This window comes from Artibeus jamaicensis, unplaced genomic scaffold, assembly GCF_021234435.1.
Source record: "Artibeus jamaicensis isolate MK-2021 breed Jamaican fruit bat unplaced genomic scaffold, CSHL_Jam_final scaffold_916, whole genome shotgun sequence".
Lineage (NCBI taxonomy): Eukaryota > Metazoa > Chordata > Mammalia > Chiroptera > Phyllostomidae > Artibeus > Artibeus jamaicensis.
The window spans coordinates 47,072,501-47,093,440 of record NW_026522059.1 but is presented as its reverse complement, the minus strand read 5'-3'; the positions used below and the strand labels follow the sequence as shown (position 1 = coordinate 47,093,440).

The window sequence follows — 20,940 nt, the reverse complement described above, 5'->3', positions numbered from 1 at the left end:
GGTTATTTTTAAAAAATCAGTTTATAATATGTGGAAGGCAAGGTCCTTGATTTTAGTTTACCAACTTGACTTTATACGTTAACTTATGTGTAAACACAGGAAAATAATGGTTGTTCCTGAGAGACTAGTAACCAGTATGATGCAGCAAACATGTCTTGAGCACACATGTATGTCATTCGTTGTTCTAAACACTTGTTAAGTTTTCACTCATTTAATCCTCGCAATAACCTTATGAAATTGGTACAGTTATCATCCTTGTTTTGCAGATAAATAAAGGTTAATTAACTCGCCCAGGGCCATGCCGCTCGCTCTGTGAGGTGGAGCTGGAACTCGAACCCAGCAAGTCTGGTTCTCCAGCCCGGCTCTCCAGCTGTGTGAAACTAACGTGCAGTCACTCTGTCTAAAGGGGCACAAAAGCCCAGGACAAAACCAGTCACGGTGGCCAGATTGTGGCAGAGTCCCGATTCTGATAATTTGATGTTATTTTTACGATGATCAAAACTCAAACAGATGAAGAGCAAAAAATTTCTATGAAATTGCACTGCAAATTTAAACATTCACTCAAGAGTTTAAAGAATGATCATTAAGCCAGTTGAATTTATCTGCATTCACTTCAGCTGGTAACACAGTGTGTATCAGTTATTGTTGTCACCATTCACTGGGAAAGAATAATTTTTCTCTTCTGGCAAACCAAAGTAAATAAGTTGATGTATAGCTAAAACTGAATCGTGATAGGATTAAGCTTTTTCTTTACTGTGCACCTCACATTTCTCTTGTGCTAAACACATATCTAGCTGGTGTCTTCCCATTATATAGTTAACTGTTTGATATCTTAGACTCTCTTGTCTCTTTACGTTAAAATGTGGCTACGAAGTCTGGGACTTTGAAAAGTTGTTAAGATTGTAAAGAACAGATGACTAATGTAGTCAGGCAGTCAAGTTCACTTCTCCTGTGGCACTCGTGGCCCTGCATCTAGATGCCTGAGATGAACCAGTCTGATCCCCGGAAGTGGCATTAGCTCGGCAGGAGCCTGGCCCAGCCCCTGGCCACTCCATGATTGCTTGTCTCCTGCATGGTGTACAAATGCCTATTCCCATTTCTGAACGACAACTTTCTAAAAAGAAGTGAAAAGAAAAGTGCATAAGAGTTTGACTTTTCCTTTAAAAAGGAAAATGTGTTAGGATCACCTTCCTTTTGTTACTTGAGTGTCAGGTGACTCTTGTAGCGTAACTCCATTTTTCTGACCTTGACAAAGTCATCGTAAGTGGAAGTGTTTTGACATGACTTTAACATAAAGGAGCTGTTTAATCTCAGTGTCAATCTTTGTGCTCATTCCTGGGCTCGTGAGGGTCCTTTTCTGGGATCCCTTGTGTCCTGAGTCCACTTCTGGTGATTTCCCTGGACTGAGTCCCCACATGTGGCGGCTGAAGGCTGGGCTTCAGGCAGAGGTGGGATGTCACTGTTGCTTTTTGTGGGGCTTTTTCTTCAGTATAAAACACTGATTTTTAAAACATTGATTCTGGACCAGGGCCACTGTGCATGTGAGTGCACATCCTCCCACATCTGTGTGGGTTTTCTACAGGTGTCCTGTTTTCCTGCCACGTCCCAGAGATGTGCCAGTGAGGTAGTCTATGGTTCTCCGTGGTCCCCGTCTGAGTGAGCGAGGGTAGGAGTGGTCCTGCGATGGCAGGGCCTCCTGTCGGGGGTGGGACCCCCCCCCTTGTACTCTGAGCTGCCAGGATTGGTTGCAGCCACTGCAACCCTGACTTGGAATCAGTGGGTTGGAAAATCATATCTTACTTGTTTTTAATTCATCTTTCTTAAATGTATGTATAGCTGACGTTCATTTTAATGTTGAACATTAGAAATGTTTGGGGTCTTTATTTAGAAATTTGAGGTGTTTTGTGACCAGAAATAGGTTGTAGGAACTTAACTCTTGTTTTTATCAATTAACTTAGGGCAAAATTGCTTTCATTATGTATCATCTTGATTAAAGTCACAGTTTCCAAGACCTATTAACAACATTGAGTGAGGACTTTGTATATACACATGCGTGTGCACACTCTCTCTCTCTCTCTCACACACACACACACACACACACACACACACACATAAATGAATGGGAAGGTCTTCACAGCAGAGCAGATAAAAGAGAGGAGCCCTTTTTTGATGTATTTATTTAAAGTCTTCAAGAACAAAGTGAGCATAGTGGGGAACAATGAAAATTGTTAAGGCTTCCGTGTGCAAGACTTCGGAGTGAAGTTGAAGATGAGCTCAACCTTAACGAGGGAAGAATAATGAACTGAATTACTTCTGATGTTTTTGACCACCTAAGTTTCATGAAATGAACAGGTTGGACTTTTTCTGCTTTTCCAAGTTTTACCTTTAAGATCAGGGGTTAAATTTTTCCTAGGAAGTTGTTCTTCACCATGAGCACTTTATAATATCTGTGTTTATAGAAATTCTAATCTGAATACATTGGGGCTCATTGAGACTCTCCCATTGCTTTTCTCTTTGTGATTAGTCTGGCTGTTGTTCACCTATCTAGAATTTCGAGTGTTTTATCCTTTTGTGGGTCTTGAGGTTTTAAACATGAAGTAGCACTGTTTTAATAATCATGAAAATATTTGTCCTCTGAGACATGGTTGCAAACAATAAGGTAGAGTGATTCTAGAAGTAAAAAAAACAATAGTATTATAATTGATAAATCTGACATATGAGTACATTATGCTTTTCATAAAATACACCCCAAAGCTAATACTTTGTAAACGTTACTGTTTTCTTTATGGATATAATGTAACCAAATTCAGGAATAAATAATTTTCATCTTTTTCTCTCAAGTTGTAGAACAAAATTAAAGTTCACAGAAGCAATAATGTGGTATGAAAGTCAACTTTGCTGCACATCAGCAAATGCATTTGCAATTACGGGTTCTATTTATTAATCAGAGCTTTTCTTTCTCTTTTCATTATTTTCTTCCTGAGTACTTTTTTTCATTTTGAGTTCACATATGGGGTTAGGTCAGCAGTGGATAATTCCCACCCCCACGCTTGCACCAGGGCATGGAATTGCAGTGCTGTACGGGGTGATTACTGAGGCAGTTAAACAGCAGGGAGCCCGGGGCATTTCCATTGCTACCATTTAAATGCTGATGTGGTGTTCAGTACTTCATAAGCTTCTCAATTCTATTGGACTTTGACTTTCTTTTTCAAAAGTAGGTGGCGTTGTAGTGCAGAGATTTTCTAGTGGTTTTGAACCCTGGCTGCTCATTGGAATCAGTGGGGAGCATTTAAACTACCCCACACTCAAGCTGCACCCCAACCAATTACATGGAAATAGGGGGACCTGGGTACCAGTACTTTTTAGAGCTTTCCCTGATATTCTGCTTGTGTACCGAAGTTGAGAGCCATTTCAGTAGATCTAACCAATGCAGAATCTTTGGACTAGTATAAGACAACCTTCAGAATGAGGATGGTCCTGTTCATATCAATGCATTAGGCTGACATGGCCCAAATAGCTACCTAGCTAGAAAAGTTACCTCAATGTTCCCACCCCCCTTGAGGAAAGATGACCACATGGGTACCAATGAAGAGGGTGGAGAGTTTCCTGCAATTAGAGTGTTTGCTCTTCTCCCCCATGCTTGTTCTTCAATCTCCCCATGCACTTGAGAAACATTTGGAATAGGAGAGGGACACGCCATCTTTTGAGGCAGCCTCACTCACCAAAACAGCATTGTTTTGGCTGTGTTGTAAGCCACATGCGGGTACACAGCTTCTCGAGCTCAGAGACTCTACGTGCAAGCCCGGCATATCTCTCATGTGCAAGCTGACCTGGACATGCTCCAGCAATACCTAGGGTTGCCCATTTGTCTTGACTTCTGTGGTGCGACTCATGGGAGAGGAAGGAGTTTGCAGTAGGAAACAATGAAACAGCATAGTTCCCTCATAACTCATCGTTCAGTAGGTTATTTGTCTCTTTTTTACATACAAGAGGTTGACTGATATGCTCAGGAATAGGGCATCTGTTTTGTCAGAGGGCTAGGATGGTAAGGTCTGCCCAGGGAATTCTGGGCAGATGACCAGAGCTGCTCTTTCACCATTTGTTAGGATCCTTTATCAGGATTCGTTGTGAAAGAGTATGTGAGGGTGCTTTTTAAAAAAAATAGGAAATAAATGAATGAACCCCCATTCAAACTCCAGCTGACTCAGGAGTAACCCCTCCTACCTTTGGGAGAAGGAAGAGCCCTGAAGAAACCAGTAACCCTGTCCAAGAAAGAGGTATTTTCCTCTTTCTGCATCATTCATGGTGGTTCAGTGAGCCATCACTCTCCATTAAAAAAAAATGACAATACTAACATGCTGGTGAGGATGTGGGGAGACAGCTACTGCAGCACACCCTTTAGCAGTTACTGATAAAGTTTTAGCATCCATCTACCTCACCACCAAGCAGTTCCACTCCTAGGTATTTATGGGAAGGAAGGAAGGAAGGAAGGGAGGGAGGGAGGGAGGGAGGGAGGAAGGGAGGAAGGAAGGAAGGAAGGAAGGAAGGAAGGAAGGAAGGAAGGAAGGAAGGAAGGAAGGAAGGAAGGAGGGAAGGAGGGAAGGAGGGAAGGAAGGAAATATCCACAAAAAGATGTGTACTATGTTGTATATAGTAGCGTTTTCATATTATAGTTTTTAAAAACCCTAGAAATGTCTCAGATACTCATTATTAAAAGAGTAATTTAAGAAATTTGGGTGCTGTATTCATCAAATGGGATACAACACAGACAAAAAAAGATACTCGTACATGCAACAATGTTTGGGTCCCAAAACACTATATTCAGCAAAATACTATAACTCAGACAGTAAAAATACATACCATATGATTTCATCTGTATGAAGTTGAAGAACAGTGATCACAGGGAGGGAGTAACTTAGAAAGGGACACAAAGGTATTGTCGAGGTGACAGAAATATTCTGTATCTTGTTTTGGAAGGTGGGAATGTGGGTGTAGACATAAGAGGTCTGTCCAGAAAGTATCCAGGCATATAATATGAAAAATAGAGACATTTACTGAAAGAGATACAAGATACAAGAAACATCGTACATAGGACAATGACACCTCAGTCCCCTACTCAGTCCAAGTAGGGACCTTCAGACCTCACACAGTTCTCCCAGTCGTCATCAGCTGCCCTGTCATATTTTCCTGAATGTCATTATTGGTCTGAAATCTCTTTCCTTTCAAAGGTGATTTTAGTATTGGGAAAGCCCTAAATCACAGGGCATGAAATCTGGGCTGTAGAGGGGCTGAGTCACCTGGGTGATTGGATGTTCCACCAAAAAATTTTGCATGAGATGTGATGCATGAGTGGATGCGTTGTCATGATACAGCTTTCAATCACTTGTTGCCCATAGCTACAGCCTTCTGAATCATCCAAATAGTTTCTGTGGAGGAATGTTCAAGCTTAATGCAAAATTTGATGCAGATTTGTTGCTCTACTCGCTCAGTCATTTTGAATGTGATGGCCACACAGTGCACATGCTCACTCAGTGGCATCTACTGCCCCCACTGACTAGTACAGTGAAGTCATCATTGTTCACACATGCCCATTCCAGTCCACTCTCCTTGGCTGCCCGGTTATACCACTGTTGCACAAACCTTTCCATTATATTAACAACAGCTGGACTTTTTCCAGACAGACATCATAGATCAAAATTGACCTCACATAGCATTTAAGAGCTGTGTATTTCACTATATATAAATTTTTGTGGTGGTTAATCAAAATTTTTTTCTTCTTTTTTCTAAATTGTGGTAAAATATACATAACATAACACTTACCATCTTGAGCGTTTTTAAGTGTATTGTGGCAGTAAGTATTGAGCTGGCCAAAAAGTTTGCTTATATTTTTCAGTAAGGTGGCTCTAGTAGTGTTTAGTTGTCTTTAATCTCACTCAAAACAATTTTGTTAGTTGTCATATCAGCATGTATTTTTTAAAAAATTACCAAAATTGGTGAATTTTTGTGTAGCCATTTTAATGTTGAAGATGAAAGAAAATAAGCAATGTTTTTAGCATATTACACTTTCTCATTTCAAGAAAAGTAAAAGTGCCACCAAAATGCAAAAAAAAAGATTTGTGCAGTTTATAGAGAAGGCCCTGTGACTGACTGGTTGTGTCAAAAGTGGTTTGTGAAGTTTTGTGCTGGAGTTTTCTCACTGGACGATGCTCCACGGTCAGGTTGAAGTTGATACTGATCAAATTGAGACATTGAGTACAGTCAGTGTTATACCATGGGGGAGATAGCCAACATACTCAAAATATCCAATTCAGTAAAGTTATTGGTGAAAAAGAGAAATGTGTCCTTTATTTTATGGCAGAAGAGCCCCTAAGTGGACTTTTTGGCCAACCCAATACACTCACGTTGTTCCGCAGCCATCACTATCATTCATCCCCAGAACACTGCATATAAATTTTACCTCGGGAAGAAAACCAAACTAAACAATAAGGTCGTATTTAATGTCCAGCGAAGCTGTGGCTGAGGTGTTAACCTTGTATATACATGAGGTCAACCCTGACTGATGTTCAGAGACATCAGCTTTTCTCCATGGCCCCAAAGCGTGTCAAACACACCTCTGTTGGTGCATCTGTCACGTCTCAGCAGCGTGTGCATTGGTTTGCCTGGTCCTCCCACTGTGCCCTGACCTCCCGAGGGCAGAGACGACACTGCTCGTCTTGTTTCCTGGGCATCCATGGAAGGCTTTCACATGTGCTGCACACCAGGTGGCCTCCATGTCAGAACTTGGCTTGGTACACTTTCCAAGGTTTTCTGGAAGAAAATGTGTCTATATTTTCAGAATTGTATCTGTAAAATAGTTAAAGAAACTATGTGAGAACCCTGAAATAGGAAACGTTTAGCATGACTCCCTAGAACCATTTGCTTCTATTTAACACGTGTGCTTTGTCTCTTTTCTTCCTCCTTGCTGGAGTCAGCGTTTGGATTCCCACCGCCCCGCACTGTGACTTAGGCACCTCCCTCCCTCCTGTGCCCTGTGGTTTCCTGTCCCGCCTTCAAATTTTCTATCTAAACAACACCAAAGGGCCTGGATGACCACCGCAAATATTTCATTCTCCTAGCAGCTCAGAAGAGTTGAAACTAAAACTTCACGCTTTTCTTCTTCAGAAATCCCACAACTCCAAGTAAGGAGGATGCTGAAACAGCAGGCAGGATTATTACATGTTGCTGTTTATGGACGTGGCCACGTTGCTTTTTAGCTGGCCCACAGACATTCCCAGGGCAGCCCCTTCCTCCTCTCCTAAGCCTGAAAGCCAAAAATAGAGTTACGTGCAATAAGGCCTTCCATTTCCAGTCAGCTAAACAATTTGTACGTTCTTGTTCAGACATAGTTTTCAATGTGTGCTCAGCATTTCGTCCTTGGCCTCTAATTTTATGCATTTTATTAAAATAAGGCTAACAGCGTACATTTTTTAAAAAAGTGTTTTGCTTACAGCTAAAGAGTCCCTGCTTTCAACTTCCTGTGTAATTTTCATTTTGTTTAGTTGAATTCGGCTCATGACATCTGTGCTTTTCACACCAGTTATATCAACATCTTGGTCTTTTGGCTTTCTTCTGCTGGGTGTTTAAAATCACAAGTTTAAAATACAATGAAATGCTCGGGTAACTGCACCAACTCTCCCCCTGTACTGACTGAGACGCTGCTGCTGCTGCTGACTGAGCTTTGCGGGGCAGGCAGCCCCGCTGGGCCACAGGTGGAGACGTGGATTTGCTGCTTGATGGGAAAAATTCTGAACTGGGTGCAGGAAAGGTTGTTTAAAGATGTCCACACATTTCTGTAAAAGTCTAACATGCAAAAGTGAAGATGGCTTAGAATTTAAGGACATATTGTACGGATGGGAAACTTACTCATTTGTTCATGAGCAAATAGATATTGAGGGTCTAGTAAGTGCCGGATGTGGTTCTAGGTGCTCTAGAGACAGTGAGTGCATGCCTTGCCAGTGGGGAAAGGAGGCAATGGAGTAATAAATACCTTCAGGTTGGGTGAAGGGCGGAAAATAAGACTGAGTAATGGGGGTAGTGGGTGTGTGAGTGATGGTGGATGCTGTCCTTTGGCAAGGTTGGGGCGGGGGTGGTGGGTTCTCTTAGCCGTGATCTGAACGACGTGGAAGATGAGGAAGGGGAGAGCCAGGCACAGGGACAGCGAGTACAACGGTCTTGAGGTGGCAGTGAGCTTGGGTGTCTGCAGAGAAGAAAGAAGGTCCCTGTACTGCAGCCAGAGGGTGAGAGGGCCTGGGGAAGTCGAGCAGAGGGCTCGCTCCATCCGTCTCCAACCAAAGGCCCCGAAGGCCTTGGTAAGGCTGTGGGAGGGCTTTAATCGGTAAAAGGAGATTTGTGGTGTAGGGAACATGGGGGCAGATACGGTTGCCAGAATCAGCATATAAAAATGGAGGATGCTAGAAGGTTAAATGTCAACTTCAGGTAAGCAATGAATAATTTCTTAGTATAATATTCAATATTGGGAACACTCCTATGCTAAAAAGGGATGTGCTGTTTATGTGAAACTCCAGTGTCACTGGGTGGCCTGTGTTTTGTGTGCCAGTTGGGCGCCCCTGTGGCAGGTTGTGATGGTGGAGCTCAGGGCGGGTCAGACTGGTTGTTCATGTCAGCCGGAAGACCTTGATGATGAAGTGGATTTGGAAGTGAGAAAAAGAGGAACCAAGGAACCCGAGGGTACCTTTACTGAAATGGAGGAGATAGGAGGAGCGGGTCCGGTGTGTTGTGAGGAGGACAAGTCCTATTTAAGGGTATGGTAGACGTGACTTGGAGATGTGGACGTTGGATTCTGAGTGAGCTGGGAGTCACGGTTTGTTCACCATCCATTCCATTCCTTCCAGCCTTCTCCTCCACCCCCACCCCCATCTACTGTCTCTCTGCTCTGGCAGAAGCCATTCAGAAGACAATGTGACTAGGACAAGCTACTTCCTCAATGAACACTTAAACCCCAGCCAGACTGGTGTTGAGAGAAATGGTGGGACAAATAAATGTGCTTCCTGGTAATTGAACTAAAGAACTTAGTTCTGTTTCATTGTGTGACAGACTTCTGCGTGCCTCTTTTGCAATGTACCTTTAAGGACACATTGACAGGCATAATGAAACACAACAGTTTTTAAACACACGGTGATTCGGTAGACCGTTGAGGACAGGCAGAATCAACCAGGCTCACCGGTGTTATAGTCCTGACATTCACCAAGTCCAGTATTACAGTCAGGCCTTACCATGTCTACACTTAAATATTTTCTTAAATTTTAGCCCAAATAAGAAATTCTTTCCTTCCAAGGAGAAAGCAAGAGCATACATATAAGCACATAAGCCTTTGTGTAAAAAGTTTATTCATCTTGACTTTATTATTGTGTAGAAATGAAATTCTATAATTAGATCTAAATCTGGTATTATCAGCATTTAACCATTAGAAGAATTGATGATGCTACACACATAAAAGCTCAGAAGTCACATATGTATTGCTAATATAGTTAGTGGGAGGTCAGCCTGCTGAGGCCACTTTACTAGGTAGTGTTTTGATTACAGAGAGTTTGGATGTGAAATAGACTCATAGCCAGAGAATGTTTTACAAAAATCAAACCTTGATGCTTCTCATGACTATTTTTCTTTTTCTCCAACCCTCTTATTAAAAAAAAAACAACTTCTGGTAGAGGATTTTACCAAAAATTCACATTAAGGTATAAACAGTTAATAAAGTTTGCTGAATTGCTCTCTTTCGAAAGGTACTCACATTTTAGTAGGGGACAGTGTTTTCTAAGTCAAATCAGTGTCAGAATCACCTATATTTTTTACTACAAATGCTCACCACCCCCGTATCAATTTGAATTTGGGTTCTGCCTCCTGCAGGTCCCAACAGTCTGTATTTTTAACAAGTACCCTGGTCATTTCTGTGAACTAGCAAAACAGGAAAACACTGGCTTTAGTGAAAGGATTAAAGGTGTAATTGTTGGATTCTAACTAGATTGAAAATATGAGCGAGGTGCTGTTTGAGAGGCTGGGGGAAAAATCATTGCATGTAAATTATTTTACTAGTTAAATAATTCAGGGAAGTTGGTTGAGTGTCTTCCACTGGGCATGGCAGTGCCTGGGCACGGACAACAGGCGTGAACTGAGGTGTAAGCAGGGCTGTGCCTGAGGGGCCTGGGCAGAGGGGTGCTCCTGGAGGGGTGTGCGGTTCTGCTTGGAGCTTCAGGACAATTTTTCACACAGGACATGGTCTTTGAAATGGGTTATTTGAAACAAAAAGGAGGCTGTGTAATGGATGGGATATTCCAGGAAGGAAGCACATGGAGATGTTATGAAAGGTCTGAGGTATTAGGTTTCCACGGGGCTGGTCTGTAGGATGGGTTGCAATGAGGTGAGTGACTTCTAATTCCAGGAAAGTAGGTTATTGTGAAGGGAACCGCTTGCCACACTCTATCCTGTGAGGAATGAGGAAGCAAGAAGGGAGAGATAAATGTAGTTGTTTTTGGAAAGATAACTAGAACAGCAGCACGCAGGGTAGAGAGCCAGTGGTGGTGGTGTGTGTGGGGGTTGTGTGTGTGTGTGTGTGTGTGTGTGTGTGTGTGTGTGTGTGTGTGAGAGAGAGAGAGAGAGAGAGAGAGAGAGAGAGAGAGAGAGAGAATGGTAATGGGAAGACGAGAGAGAAGCCAGCCAGGTGGGAGAGACTTCAGTACACCTCCGGTGAGGTATGAAGATCCTGAAGTAAATCCCTGGAATGAAGAGGATTGTGACTATTCAAGCACAAATTCTGAGAGGAACTGGGGGGAACTGAATGTCCCCCCCTTTCCCCTCAACCTGCTGCTCCCGAAAAGCATGTTTTGTATTTAACATGAAGTATGCTGAGACAATCCAGTACTTTAGGGTGCAAATGCTCCCTCAAAGTGAGAGTGAAGGAGAAAGAGAGTGTCTTCTTTTGCTGGTGTGGGAAGCCTTCCATTCCTCTGGAGCTCGGGTGTGATTGTGTGGGTGGATGAGGCCTGATTAGCTGCCATGACCGGGGGGGCCTGGTGAGACCACAGCCCTTCGGGCCACGTCTGTGCACTCTGGGATCAGCCCAAGCTCTGGGACCTTCCTCAGAGGCCCCGTATTCTGGTGAGAATTCAGACAACAGCCACCATGGTGGTTGTGAGTCATGCACCTCCTTTTCACCACCAGCCTGACTCTCCCCTTCCAGACAGGAGGAAATACTATACAGAGCAAAATTCAGTAGATTTACCTACTTGGTAAAATAAGAAAGATCAAGGAAGTTGCCATTCTTTTAACTCTCCACCCCTCTTCATTTTGTTTGTCACAGTGGAGCCGAGTTTCAAGTGCAGAAAAGGTGAACAATACTAACGGATTGGTTTCAAGTGGGATTCAGGGCCAGCTAGATTGGAAACTGGCCTAAGGTTTCATTTGCTTTGATTTAGGATAATTTAATAATGTCCAGTTAGACTGGAACAGTACAAATGGGTTTGTTAATTAGATGAAGAAGTTACATTTTATAATGCTTATCATCCTCAGCATGGGTTGATGACCGAGGCCACACTCTGTCTTAAAGCCTTATCTGCTATCTGCTCTTCCCTTTGAAAGTGTGCCTTCCGACTGCAGTCTGCTCAGCACGCCGCGTTGCAGATGCCCGGTCTCCCCTGCGTCTATAACTGTGACTGCCTGCCTCCCACACTGCAGCTCTCATGCTTTGCCTAATCTTCTGTGAACTGACGTACTGCAATTGTGGATACTCTCAGGACTCTGATATCCAGGTTTAATTATGTGAACTATAGTTCGTTTAAATATATTTTTATTAAACTCAAATCCGTTGAAAAGCAGTGTATCTGTAAAAACAGAAGAAAACACTGAAGTGCTTGAGGCTCTGGACTGAGATGCCAAAGTCTGGGATTTGGTTCTGTCACTTGGTCATGTCTGTTGTTGCTGAACCGCAGGCATCACTGTGTGGTCTGTAAAATAAGGAGGTTGGACTAGTTAATCAGTGGTTCTGGAATTTTCACAGGCATAAGAATCCCTGGAGAGTTTTCTGAAACCAGAATTGCTGTGTCCACTCACAGAAAGTCTTCATTCCACAGGTCAGTGCGGGGCCCGAGAATTTGCTTTTCTAACTCATGTCCAGAAGAGTTGAGGTTGCTGGTCTAGATGACCCCTTAAGTCTTCTCCAGCCTCCACATTTTTATTCTGTATTCTTCTGTAAAGTATCAAGAGGGGACTTGCAGCATTTCCCACACATGTTTATATCTGCCCAGTGTGGCCCTCAGCTTTCACAGGTGTGTTCTGTAATTACTCCTTGCTCTGAAATCTCCTTCCAGTCTCACTTCTGTGGTCCTGTTCCCCTGATCCAAGAACTCACTCCACCCGCTGTGAGCCCTCTGTGAGCCTGTGAAGGCCAGGTCACGATCACACACCACTCACAGGTTGGAATCATTCATTCCAGCGTAGGCGACAATGGACAGTGGTCCTCACTTTCACTGAGCAGGCTATGGTGTGGACTCTTGTCTCCCCGTCCCCCTTAATAGCTCTGAAGGGCAAATGGCGCTTACCCAAGAGCATGCATCCAACTCTGGCTCCATTGTTTACTGCCTCTGTCACCTTGGAGAAGTCACTTTACCTCTCTAAGCCTCAACTTCCTTCTCTGTTAAATGGGGATGATGATAGTATCTGAAGGACTGTTGTAAGGATTAAATGAAATAGTCCCTGTAAAGTGCTTGACAAAGAACCAAGTACACAGCACTAAATAGATGTTAGCTTGCACCCATTACTATCAGGGCAATGTTTGAATTGGAAAGCAAGGTCAGCATGGATTAGAGATGATGATGCCTCTTACTCATGTCCACTTAAACGGACTTTAATAATAATTCAATTCTCCCTCCTTAAAAAGAATATGAAGTGGCACTGTCAAAAACAAAGAACTGAAAAACAGAACAGATATTATGATTTCTAAAATAAAGGAATTGATATTCAATAAGCATGTACTTAGTATACGAAGACATGCATATTTTTATATTTTAATACCTCTGAAATCACAGTTAATGCTATCATAATATTTTGAAGCATAGCCATTCTTCTTTTAACAGTGCATAAAATAATGGTATAAAAATTGGTGTATCTCAGGTTCAGGAAAATATAGGGCTTTGAGTAAATAAATTTGGTAAATCTACTTTATGGTAAATTACTTCTTGTGATAGTCCCATTTGTTAACTAAGGCTTCAGAAAAAAATTTATTGAGTCAATCATTGGCTGAAGAAGTACTGATTTTAAAAAAACACATTTGTTTTTTTGAGGAGAGAAACAGAATGTCGGAAAGAAATATTGGATGTGTTCAACATTAATGTGCTTTTAATGTCAGTAAATTGGAATTAATGAGGTTATTTTCCATTGTACACAGATAAGCAGTCCTATTTCCTCACTTAAAAGTAGTGCTTTTAAGCTAAACCTTCTACTTCTGGACTTTGTCAGAGTTTTTTGTGTGACTTTGAAAGATTTAGGTTTGATTTTCAAACATGATACCACCCTGGAAGGGTGTGTGCAACATGTAGATCACAGAGTGATGGAGATACATATTTACATCTACAGGCAGCCGGTGGTGGACTGTCACACTGGAACAATTGTTCTGGATGGGCATCCTGTCTTTGACGGGGATTCCTGAGCACCAGATGTTAAGGAAGATATAAATCCCTCATCATGTACTGAATGTCACAGTGCCCCCACCCCTGAGAGGAGCGCAGACTGACCTCCAGCTGGCTCCGTTCTAGAAATGTGGGAGAGCCAGCACTGCTCTTGAGACTGTGCAGAATAAATGCTGCCTTAGGCTGTGTGTGTGTGTGTGTGTGTGTGTGTGTGTGTGTGTGTGTGTTGCATCAAATGGAAAAATTAAAAATCGGTTTCTGTTTATTTGGAGTATGACCGAGGTCAGGGAGAGTCTTGATTTTTGAATCTACTCTGTAAAACATTTTATATACCTAGACACTAATAATATTTTGTCAAACTTGAAGTTGAGGGGATGAGGAAGGAGCAGCTGGTGCTAACAAGCTAGTGGTATGAATTCAAGGAAGAAGGGAAGGAGAAGAGTGTCCTACCTATGTACATACTGGGTAATTATCCTCGGTTAACACCAAGACCTGATGTACTCAGCTCCTTGAGCACAGGGTCATGTCTTATAGGCACAGAAAGACACCGCCAGTCTCTGCTGTGTGTTCAACAAGTGAAAAAGGTCACAGATTCACAGATGTGTGGAATTGGAGCTGGAAGACATGGATATTTTGTTTGACCCATTTGCTTTACAAGTGACCAGAAGACATAGTCCCCCAAAAAGTAAAGGGATGAGTTTGGGATATTCAGTGGTAGAACCTGTGATAGATTCCTCCAAATGTCCTGATTTGAATACAGTTCCATGTTTGTCAAATATGACTATATAAATAAGACGAACTTAAACTAAATAACTTGTTGTATTAGTAGAAGCCCTCTGGTTTCCATGGAAACCTGCTCTGGCTAGCTTAAGCACATTATTGAAAGGAAGCTGAGGTATTGCACACAATTGCCCAGAATTGAATGAAGAGCTGAGCGAGCAAAACGGCAGTGGGAAGGAACACGGGTGGTCTGGGGACAGCAGCAGCTCTCAGATCTGTCGCTGATGCCAGCTCAGCCCAGCCCACTCGCCAGCCTGTCTCTGATCCAGACGTGTGTGTACACAGCTGTTTCCTTCACCTCCCTCCCCTGTTACCCTGCTTTTTCTTTACTGCTTTTACCACCACCTCAAAGCCTTATAGGTACTTGTTTACCTGCGGAAATTCAAAAACACTGATACCGGGCCTAACCCCCAGAGATTTCTGACGTACCTGGTTTATGGTAGAACCACGGTACATGTATCTTTCTTGAAAGCCCCCAGGTTGCTCTGATATACAACCAAGGTTAAGAATCATGGCAATACATTGCTAGAACAAATACAGAATGTACGTGTATAACTAGTGTGGCTGAAAATGTTTAGAAGAATTAAGAATGACAAATCTAGAAAGGATTATTAAGGAATAATGAGGCATTTTATGTAGATAGCCACACGTAAGTGGTATTAGAAGAGCCTTCCCGGACTGAGTGCTTGCTCTGTGCCGTGGGTGTATCATCTCAGTTAATCGTCACAGTGGGGTAGACAGCAATCTCCTCAGTTTCCAAATGAATCAACTGAGGCTGAGAGACGAAATGACTTCCAAGGTCAACCAGTAGCTTGGGATTCAAACTCAGCCCATGCCCACAGCTCTTGGACAAACAGCACCGCTGGGCTGTGTGCCGAGATTCTGAGTGACGTTCTCACGGGTTCCCTCGTGGGGCCACGCAGGGGCTGTGGTGAGGATTCTCCACAAGTCTGGAGGTTAAAACCAGGGGAGGTGACTTTAATGGTAACAGATGACGTTAGTAAGACGTCGATGACTGACAGAAAGGACTGTTGAGTGTTGGGATATGTTACCATGGAAGAACACAAATGTAGCAAAAATGATAGGCAAGAAAGAGGATCTCAGGTTTTGCAAGAATAGCAGAATATTCAAGGCCAGTTAATGGAAAGGAGAACAATGTAAGTGTGTGAGATTCTGAACCTAAAAGTAGTTTAGTTAAGAGAGTAGAAGATTAGATATTTTGATTTTTGTCTTTTTAGGATATTGATATAATTTAGTGCTTGCACTTTAATTGTTTTAGTGAGAAGAATGGGAAACATAAATTCGAACGATCTGCTAATAAAGTGCATTTTGTACAAATAATGGACTGGAATAAGCTCAGCTCCACCGAGGAGACCAGAAAGCCTGCCCTGTCAGGGTGATTTGGAAATGAATTGCTTTTAACACAGAGGGATGGATGGCAGGCCTCTGCAGATTCTTGAAAAAAAGAATCTGTAATCCTTTTGGGTTTAACCATTAGGCAAATCTAGCTTCCTGGTTTCAGAAAGGGAATACACACCCACAAAGAGAAAAACCAGGCCTGTGGGAACAAGTAACTTCCTCCTCCTGGGGCTGCTTGAAAACCCTAATCTGCCTGCCCTGAGCCCCTTTCCTGTCAGCGTGAGGCTGGCTTGGGGAGCATCCAAGGGGTGAAGGGGGAATGGGGAGAGCGAAGGAGCTGGTTCGGACAAGGAGCTGAATACTCATGGGCTGAGGTGTGAGGCTCAGGACATGGCTCTGAAGGCACAGCAGCTGGTTAGAGGCAGCGTCACCCTTCTGTGTACACCTGGGAAAAAGAAGGACCTGGGTGACTGCGTTGTGTCCTGACTCTTTGCTCCTTTGTCTCCTCAGCCCTTCAATCTAAAATGCCTCGAGGCTGAAAAATAGAGCTCTTCATTTTTTACTTGCTTGGTGACACCATCAGAGAAAACAGTCAAAGCCAATTGAAAAGAAAAATCTGCAAATACAGACCTGATTTTCCTGCCAAATATGAAAGGTTTAGCAAATTATCAAGGGGGGCCCAGTGTGAGTTGGGGAAAGGTCTGAAATCTGGATCACTTAACTTTCAGTAAAACAAGACAGCTAGAACTGAGGGGCAGTTAGGGGAATTTATCAGAAGTTATCTGGGGTGCTTCAGTTATTAATGGAATCCATACTCACAACGACTCTTAGCAATTTTTATTTAATACTTTTATTTGTGTGGGAGGTCACATGAGCTGTTCTTCACTTAAGTATGATAATGTTACTATAATCTAACTCCTTGTTTTGGGGGGCAGAGAGGGAAAACAGGAAGTAACATTGTTTGCTTGTTGGGAGTGAAATGTTTGACACCTGCTGTTTCATTTAATCTGCACAATAACCCTTAAAGGAGGAGTATTATCTACATGCAACAGATGAGTGAAATGAGGTCTAATTAATTAACTTGCTGATGTTTCAATGGCTATTAATAAATAGAGGAACCAGATTACACTCAAATTTCCTCATCCCGAAGCCCTTTGCTACTTCATTTTGGGAAAAATATTTTTATAAAGTAAAGGTTTTTAGTGCAGATTCTTTGAATGATCACAGATTCTCAATTAATAGGGACATTTTGATTGTTGTCATGGTCTAGCTATGTCTGAAAGTAAAACAGTTTGGGGAAATGATATTTACTGATCATCTATTGCAAGCCAAATAGATTGTGGCTAATGAAACAATGGGTTCTAAACAGAACTGCTTCTGGCTGCATAGTCCATGGGATTTCCAAGTTCAACTTTAAATCAACAGATAGTGTTTTATTGCTGACTTGTAAACTCGGTGGTGGTTCTATGAATGGTTTTGCATGGAAGCAGAGTGGTCTGCAAGAGGTGGAATAGAGGGTGCCTGCTCTCCATGAGTTTTCAGTCTGTTGAGGAGAGAGCCATAGATACATTACCAGCTAGACAATTTAAAAATTACATAATGAGCCCTGGCTGGTGTGGCTCAGTGGATTGAGCACCAGCTTGTAAACCAAAGGGTCACTGGTTCAATTCCCAGTCAGGGCACATGCTCGGATTGCAGCCAGGACCCCAGTAGGGAGCATGCGAAAGGCAACCACACATTGAAGTTTTTATCCCTCCCTTCCCCTCTCTCTAAAAATAAATAAAATCTTTTTTTAAGAATTATATAATGACATAAAACAGTGGTGCCCTGGGGCTCAGTTCCAAGTTGATTGCAGAGAGAAGAAACCAGAGGGGTAGAAGGGCTGTGGACTGTGGGAGACCAGGCATGTTGGGGTGTGAGTGAGGTTATGGAGGGTGGGGGGCATTTGCCTCAGTGGGTAAGAGCCAAGACGTGAAGGCAGGATGGGGCGGCCATGTCAGTAAATACAAGTAATCTGTCCGTGACAGGAGTCATCCGTTTGGAGTGACACGGGTGAGACGGTTAGGTAGATTGGGGCCAGGCTGTGATAAGGGGCTGTGAGTGGCCGGTTGAATATTTCACATTTGATTCTATTGACAAGAGTAGTGGCATTGGCAGCAGTATTAGAGGTGGTGCTGTAACAGTGATAATAATACCCAGCATTTATTGAGCACTTTTTCTACCGGGTTCTTTTTATTCAACACACGAATACTTACAGAGCATTTACAAGTGCCCGGCGTGTTCTCTGTGACAGCGAACACTACTACCGTGCGCAGAACTGAGAGCAGTCTGCTCTGGTGGGTTCACATCAGGGGACGAGAGGCAGGTAGACGATGCAATAGGTCTTGTAGTGTATTGTAATCTGAACTATTGTAATCATGCTCTGGAGAAACGTCCATAGAGAAGTGAGCAGGGAGGGACTGGATGAGGGGACATCGCGGTTCCAGAGCTGGGTTCTTGGTGGAGGTATGTTTTACCTCGTTTAATCAGGTGAATAACAGAGGGCAGTCTTTGAAGAATTTTGAATATGAATATAATGTGACATGAGGAAAATGTAATTCACAAAGTTAAGCAAAGAGCAGGGGAAAGACTGATGCCATAGGCCTGAGCTAGGAGGCAATTGCAACAATTCATAATAATTATATGTAAAGTGAAACTTTTAGTAATTAATAGCACGTAGGGTTTAGTATAAAGAAAGAAGACTTATTTAGTGGGGAAAACCCATCAAAAATACACTGTGTATCTGGTCCATGCCTCTTCCTAAGCCTAGAAACCAAGAATTATCAAACCGGCAGGGTGTGACGCGGAGCTGATTCTAAAGGATGAGACGTGATGGAGGGGTCACAACGATGACAGAGGTTTTTGAGCCTGGGTTCACTAGGATGGTGAGGAAAAATGAGAAATTTTCACTGAGGAAAACAGAATTCAGCAGAATATATGGCATGCTGCTTAAGTGATTTAAATTTTTCTGAACCAAATTGGAGGCATCCTCTGAAGTATCAATACTTATCCAGAATCCGTGGTTTTTCCTTCTGGCAGGGCAGGCAAAGTGAGGCGTAAAGGTAGCGGGTTCCCGGGCCCAGCCGACCTCATCTCTGCTGCTCGGTGCACCTGCCCAGGGACCCCACCTCTGCTCTGCTGACTTTCTGCCTCACTGCCCAAGCTGACAGCACACACCTGCTCGGTCGTAACCTGCTCTCTGTTGCTGCTCATTTTTTAAAATTGCATGCTTACAAGCGCCCAGACATTTTTGATTCAGAGCACCCTGAGTATCTCAGTAATTTTCAATGGCAATGCTAGAGCAGAGAAAATACCAGAGTTCCATTCATTAGGTAGTTTGGTCCAAAAAACTTAACAAGTATTCGTTATAACAACTTGCTACCATTTAAAAAAATAATACACACACATCGAAAGCAAAAAATATGTACTTTTGTTATTGTTTAAAAACCACTTAAAAATTATGAAATGTTTTGAGCTTATGAAAATAAGCATCCATAGGCCCTCCACCGAGACTTGCAAAACTAATGATTTTCCTTATATTCTTCAGATTTTTTTCAAAGAGGCAAAACACTGTAGATGGAACCCCAGGCCTTTTCTTCCCCGCCTCCCGTCCCCGAGAAGCCAGTGTCCTGGACTGGTGTCCCCCACCCTGCGGGTCCATGCACTTCACCAAAGTTTGCATCCTGAGCTCAGAGCTGCTCTGCCCTGTGCTCTGTCATGACCCTCACATATTCTCCTGTATTGTGCTTTTCCACTTCTCATGAGATTCTATCTTTGTTGAAAGTGGATGAACCTATGTTGTGCTACACAGTTCTTGGTCTGTTCTCCTATTGAGGATTTCATCAGACCTACAACACTTTTAAAGTCTGCTAATACCAAGTATTGCTGAGAGGCGAAGCAGTGGGTCCCTGTTAGCAAGGGCAGGGACATTAATCAACCCTGTCATTCCTGGAAGACCATGTGGATCCTTTGACAGTGCTGAAGGCCCGTGTTTTCACTGCTGGGGAAAGCCTTGGTCAAGACACCGAGAGCTGCACGTGCAAAAATGTTCAATGCCAAGTTTTTGTGTTACTCTTAAATGACTACTACTAATGGGTGCACTAATGTGATGTGTATACCAGTGCCACCCAACCTCTCAACTCTTGGATTCATGTTTGGACACCAGCACCCTCGCTCTCTATTCCATATTTATCTTCACCCGATCCTTGCTTATCATCACAGCGACTATTGAAAACCTGGTTTCATACAGGCATGAGGTTGCTGAAAGGAATACGAGATGATTTAATATTAAAATCTTGAGATAGTAGTTGTCATGATGTCTGATGGATGTCATTGTGTTTCCCTTGAAACCTGGAAATATTCCAGGTACCTCTGAATTAGCTGTGGTGCATGGGGTGCCTTGTGCACACATTGGGAACCATGATACAGGCTTATCCTCTACCATCTCCTTTTTCTCCTCCTCAATCTTATGGCACCTCTTGGCCATTTTAAGAAAGTAACTTGGGGCCCAGCTGTGGTCTTCAGTTTCCCCTTTTTTGCTTTTAAACTCCTGGAATAAGTTTAAATTGACTGTCTCCAGGCCACTGCTGTATCTTACACTCACCTGATTCAAATCACTGCTTGGTCTTCAGTCTTAGTCCAAAGAATGATTTCCAGTGCTCACCGTATCTCATGTCCTCTGTGCTTAAAATTTTGGCCCTGTGACCTGTGGTCTTTCAGGGTAGAATCACTGCCTGGGTTTTAACTATCATACATTTTGCCACAAGCTCATGTGGGTGCCAGGCTGGAAAAGACAGGCTTTCTATGCCTCCATCTCCCTTGAATATATTTAAAGCCCTCTCCCACGCATGGGGACGGGTACTGTTATGACGCCGTTGGTGTCTGAGGACACTGCAGCAGGCTCTAACGCCAAGGCATCTATCTCAGCAGGACGAGACCAGCCAGGTGCTGCCTGTCTCCCAGTTGATAGGAGCACCGACAAGGTCACTCTGGGTGGGGTGACTGGTATAGGTGGCTCATTGTGTTTGGTTTTTAATTTTACAGTTATATAATTTCTTTAAAAATTGATTTTAGAGAGAGAAGAAGG

The 20,940-nt window shown here is 43.0% G+C and overlaps 1 protein-coding gene across 3 annotated transcripts in view; it reads left to right on the top strand.

Annotated features, from left to right (window-relative positions):
* Positions 1–20,940, top strand: part of LYN (LYN proto-oncogene, Src family tyrosine kinase) — a 128,314-nt gene that overhangs the window by 17,052 nt on the left and 90,322 nt on the right. Inside the window, exon 1 of one of the 3 annotated variants that reach the window (XM_037148279.2) lies at positions 12,050–12,122. The exons of the other annotated variants lie outside the window; for them this stretch is intronic. The gene's annotated coding sequence lies outside the window, so the exon portion shown is untranslated. Of the gene's footprint in view, positions 1–12,049; positions 12,123–20,940 lie in introns of those variants that run through there. 3 annotated transcript variants of the gene reach the window in all.